The sequence below is a fragment of the Schistocerca americana genome, chromosome 8 (assembly GCF_021461395.2).
Source record: "Schistocerca americana isolate TAMUIC-IGC-003095 chromosome 8, iqSchAmer2.1, whole genome shotgun sequence".
Lineage (NCBI taxonomy): Eukaryota > Metazoa > Arthropoda > Insecta > Orthoptera > Acrididae > Schistocerca > Schistocerca americana.
Window position 1 is genome coordinate 375025843 of NC_060126.1, and position 6000 is coordinate 375031842.

Sequence of the window (6000 nt, forward strand, 5' to 3'; positions counted from 1 at the left end):
TGCTCCTCAGTCGGCATCGCGAGATTGATTGATTTGGTTGGGTTGTTTTTGGGGGAGGAGACCAGACAGCGAGGTCATCGGTCTCATCGGATTAGGAAAGGAAGAGGGAGGAAGTCGGCCGTACCCTTTCAAAGGAACCATCCCGGCATTTGCCTGGAGCGATTTAGGGAAATCACGGAAAACCTAAATCAGGATGGCCGGACGCGGGATTGAACCGTCGTCCTCCCGAACGCGAGTCCAGTGTGCTAGTCACTGCGCCACCTCGCTCGGTCGCGAGATTGAGTGCACCTCATTCCAGTCCTCACACCAAATCTGTGGCAGTGCCTAGACTCGAACTCCAGGGCAGTCACTTGGCGTTGACCACTCAGCTAATGAGGCAGACAGCTCGACTAATTCTTGTTATTAACTTGGATAAAGGTGACAGCAAGGTGACCAAACGCTACCGAGAACTCTCTTATTAAATATTCCGTTAATATTACTGTTGCTGATTAGTAATAGCTTGTATTCATAACGAGATGCAATGTTTTCGGAATTTTTTTTAAGTTTACCCCTACAGAATTTTGAAAGTGTTTCTCTGAGTTTATATATGAAACGAATGGAAGTTTCGTTAGATCATACTCCCATCATACCCCGACCAATACGTCGCAGGTTAGGTCTCGAGAAGGCACTAAAATTCAGACTGGCCAGTAAAGTCAGACGTTTATATGAAAGAAGAGAATGACAGCTGCTTAGTGCCCATTTGAGAGTTGCGAGAATTTGTGTAGCTTAGAAAAGGCGAGAATAAGGCGTCATTGACCAAAATACATAAATTTGGTAATAAATAAACTAAAACACTGAATAAAGGTCTTAAAGGTTGCACTAAACCAATAAAATCCAAAAGAAGTTATTGCTCTTGCTAAAATTCCAATAGTGAACTGAAAAAAATGAAAAATTAGTGAGCGACGAATCAGTTCCACAAGCGACTATAACAGAGTTTAAAAAATACCTGTTTTACTACAAACGAAACGATTAAAAACTGAGCTGGCCGCGGTGGCCGTGCGGTTCTAGGCGCTTCAGTCCAGAACCGCGAGACTGCTACGGTCGCAGTTTCGAATCCTGCCTCGGGCGTGGGTGTGTGTGATGTCCTTAGGTTAGTTAGGTTTAAGTAGTTCAAAGTTCTAGGGGACTGATGACCTCAGATGTTAAGTCTCATAGTGCTCAGAGCCATTTGAACCATTTTTGATTAAAAAACTGAACGATTACGAGCCCATCACAACTGCAATGTAGGAAATTCGGAGGAAGTATCATCGAGTTTGACATGAAGTCGTTCGATGCAGCCCCTCGTTGTCAGCTACTGAATACGAGCTCATGGAATATCAAACAAGTATTATCACTGGGTTCAGGACTTCTTACGATAAAAAACTCAACATATCACTCTTAACGTAGAAAAGTTATAAAATGTAAAGGTAGTTTCGGACTTTAGTGTCTGCGATACAAACAAACTGTACGATTCGATCATATAGAAGGTTCCGTAAGGCTGTGAGTGGATAACGCTTCCGCATATGAGAAGGTATAAACGCCAGAAAAATGTAGCAACAGCATGAAGACAAGCAAATAATTGTTATGATATATAGGCACTGGAAGTTGGCTCACGTCAGAGATAAACGCAGCGTATTTCGAGTACATAGGCGGAAAGAACCTTCATTATTAGGTAACACTGTAGGTGATGAAACTTTTAAAACAGTAACAATAGTAAGATTTGTGGTAGAATGCGTGTAGAGCAACCTAAATTGAATCAAAGACCACATAAAACTACTTGTCGGAATACAGATACCAGGGATGGTCTGCAAGAAACCCAAGGAAATGTAATTCGACATCGAATGAGATGGCTTACAGAACGACCGTTCGACCGAATCTTGAACGTTTATCGTCGATCTGGGACACATAGCTGGTAGAATTAATACAAAACACATAGAGAATGCAGAGAAGAACGGTAAGTTTCGTAGTTTCGTCACAGAGTCGTTTAGTAAGCCAGCAAGCATAACGGAGACGTCGCGCGCTGCAAGACGGGTTTACCAACAAGACATTCCGAGAGAAAAATATGGGCCAAGAAGAGTCAGGCAACTTGTTACTGTGACGTATATACATCTCCCGAAGTGACTATGACAGTAAAATCAGGAAAATTCAGTAGTCATTCTTTCTGCGTATTACTTGTGATTGACACAGAAGAGATGGGAAATAATAATCGAACCCGAAGTACATTCCGCCATACATCGTAATGTGGCTTGCGAAGTATAGACGTATACGATATTAACTACGCCGAAACTGATGCCAAAGAACGTTCCAGTCTGTATGATTATTAGGACAACGAAGTCCTCAAGAAAACATGTAGCCTATCTTTGCAAAAAGGAACTTGATCTGCTCCACCATGGGGCAAATGTACGAAGAAGTAGGATAAACGACAGTAGAAACGTTGTAGACTATATAAATCGTCCCCGCCATTGAAACCTACCGAGATCATTTCATGAATTTCCTTAGACATAAAAGGATATAAATGCAGTACACCGTCGAATTGCATGAATGGCTGCAGCTGATCCAAAAAATTAAACTTTTAATTATGGAATAGCCGTGGGCTCCTCGGTACCACGGTACACTGCTTGCCTCATTAATTATCTTGAAGAAAAAAGTTTATTTCGAAACCGCGTAAATAAGATTTTCTAATGTGAACGATATATTGCGAGCACGCTTTTAACGTTACATGCGGAACAAGGTTATGTAAATAAAAGTGGTCCAAGACGTGTGTGCGATGAACGGGTTTACTCGCCGCTGCGTGAGAACTGTCGTCGTATGCACTGGTCCTACCGCTGACGTCATACCAGTCTCGACACGTTAGACTGTTTCGTGGAAATTAATCATGGTCTCAGAGCTGCTTGAAATATAATTTAGCACGCAACAACTGTGATGTGATCCATTGCGAAAATACTGTTTGCACTGTGACCTGATATTTTTTCCTGGACTATTGCGAAGAAATGAGAACCTTTCCAAGTTCGACAAAGAGTGAGAAATGTAGCTACGACCTTGAGAAAAAGGAGAAATGTCGACAAGATGACGTTTTGTATAACTACAGTGGTAGGAAATGGGAAAGAATCACGTGCTAAGAACGATTACATAACGACTTCAAAGCTCAGTGCAATAGGAAGTAGTGAGATAAGCGCCATTTCGTTATAAAAACAATTGGACATCGAAAGTCTACAAAATGAGGTTAATGCTTACTGAAAAAAACTTGAAATTACAATATTATGAGAATAAATAACAACGAAGAAATCTCTGGTATAGAAAGGAATAAACTTCGATAGAGGAAAAGTGAGCGAACCAGTTCAATGGAGGCTGCTCTGTAACTAGGCACTCGTATATGCCTAATTACTTACACCAAATATCATAGTAGTGACAACGATAGGCTAAATAATTTAGGTGCGAACGAGGCTGCTTCTACAAAGCATTGCTGTCTCGTTTAACCAGATACAGCGAACTGCGGGATCCAGTTTAATTGATTGATGCAAAGCTGTGAACATTTGTCACAATATATTTTCATCTAGTTAACTACATATTAGTCTTCAGAATATTCTGAATTTTTATTTCGCACATCAGCAAGTTGGAAGTATTTTACACCTTGAGTGAAGATTGGATATTATTGAGAAATCAACATTCACCTACATGTACATTGCAAAAAAAAATTCTTATTCGCCACAGCTATCTTCGAGTTAAACCCATTATTAGATGACTACATTTGTAGACGGTTTCGCGTACTTCCAGACTGCAAGGGGCAATTTAATAAGTATCCATTCTTTTCATTGTCACTTGGCAAACTTCAGACAAATTTTGTTAAATATGCAACAAAGCGTTCCTGTTTCGTCCCACATTAATCTGTTGTGTGAGACGCGTCACTGTTACTCATAGCAGTGAAAGAATGAGTACCGAGTGTTGTATATACTCTATGAGAAAGAGTGGTATATCAACAACACCTATCGGCAGCTGAGGGTTTCAGTTAGTCATCATTTATTCCAGGGAAAAGCTGCAATGTCATCAACAGTATTTGTTCTTTCGATAGCAGTTATTGTCTTCATATAAAGAGTGTTACTGTTTGTTATAACTACCTTGGGGCTGGTGGTCGTAACAAACAGTAAAACTCTTTCTCAAAGTTTGTTCACCTATGAAGATTCTGTCACCAAACGTGCTGAAAGTAACATTAAGTTAGGTATTTAGATATATAACTAAATTGCTCGAACATTTGTAAATAAGAAACCGCCAGGTCACACTGAGAAGAATAGATGCTTCCATGCTGGAAGGTTGCGGAAGAGCGACGTCAGTACATATGTAGCAGTTTAGTAATGGACTTCGCACCGAAACAAGTTATGAAGTACAAATATTGGTTTTCTTATAGCACATGTCGCTGGTTGATAACTCCTCAATATACCAACCTCAAATGAAAAGAATTTCCTCTCGATTACAATGCAGAGCTAATCGAAAGAACCAAACAAATATTTTTGAGCCTGGCTTGCGCTTCCAGACTTGCGTCTAATCAGGCCATACAATAACTGGTGTAATCCGCTGTCGGCAGTGGCGCTCTCGTCCCTACCTGTTGGTGCGGCTGTGACGGGGCGTCGTGGGAGCGGCGTCCGCTGCTTCAGCTGGGACGTGACGCCGTCGCCGCTGTCGTGCTCCTCGCTGTGGTGGTCGGCGCCAGCAGGAGGCGGCTCGGTTGTTGCGCGATCCGCACAGCCGCCGGCCGCACTACTCCGGCCGAGACGCCGCTGCCGTCGCGACGCCGACGCGCCGACAGCAGCGCCGCTTCCGCCGCGTGCGGGCACCCGGGAAACTACTGCGCGGCTCTGTACTGCCGCTGTAGGAGCGAGTTAGCGTACGTCGACGGCCCGACCCAGCCCCGACTGCCTGTCCGTCTCTCGTGACAGGGAATCACTCACTACTTCTCAGTGCGGAAGTTCAAACCACCTTTCTTGCACTTACGTTGAGAACACTGCAAGTCTCATAACACGATTTCCCAGAAGCTTCACTTCTACATCTACATTTATACTCCGCAAGCCACCCAACGGTGTGTGGCGGAGGGCACTTTGTCCATTATAATTATCCGGGCTGTTATGCCGTGGTCGGTTGATGAATTCTGTGTCGATTCCCAACTTTTCGTCTCCGACTGCGGGAGACATCTTCAAGGGGGTCCGTAGCTCGATGGAAGGTCCAACAAACCCACTGGCTCGCTACTGACTGCCGCTAAATTCCGTGTCCGCGCGCTCCCGCGCCGCGGCGTGACGACACGTGTTTTGAAAACGTCAGTGCTAGAACTGTTTCTAAACGTTTGGAGGAGCACAAGGGAAATTGTAGAAGAGGAGAAACGGAACGATCAGCTGTTGCGGAGCATGCTTTCCAGCCAGGGAACCACAATATTCGTTTCGAGGAGACGCAAGTACTAGCGGCCACAAGCGGATATTACGAAAGGCTCTACAGGGAGGCAATCGAAATCGCTAAACACCCTAATAATTTCAATCGAAAGGAGGAGGGCGTGAAATTAAACCGTATATGGATGCCAGTGTTAAAGAAGAAGTGTACCACTCGTCCACTACTGAGTGATGGCAACGGCGATCGACGACGACGGACAGTGGCCAATTGCACTGACGTTTTCAAAACACGTGACGTCACGCCGCGGCGCGGGATCGCGCGGACACGGAATTTAGCGGCAGTCAGTAGCGAGCCAGTGGGTGTGTTGGACCTTCCATCGAGCTACGGACCCCCTTGAAGATGTCTCCCGCAGTCGGAGACGAAACGTTGGGAATCGACACAGAATTCATCAACCGACCACGGCATAACAGCCCGGATAATTATAATGGACATGATATTTCCGGCCGTGAAAGTCTACATTTTAGTATCGGAGGGCACTTTACGTGCCACTGTCATTACCTCCCTTTCCTGTTCCAGTCGCGTATGGTTCGCGGGAAGAACGACTGCCGG

General features: G+C 44.3%; 1 protein-coding gene across 2 annotated transcripts in view; it reads right to left on the bottom strand.

Moving 5' to 3' along the window:
* Positions 1–4759, bottom strand: part of LOC124545370 (prolactin-releasing peptide receptor-like) — an 835248-nt gene extending 830489 nt beyond the window's left edge. For both annotated transcript variants that reach the window (XR_006967612.1, XM_047124280.1), the window contains exon 1: positions 4616–4759. The gene's annotated coding sequence lies outside the window, so the exon portion shown is untranslated. The remainder of the gene's footprint in view (positions 1–4615) is intronic.
* Between the last annotated feature and the right edge of the window lie 1241 nt (positions 4760–6000).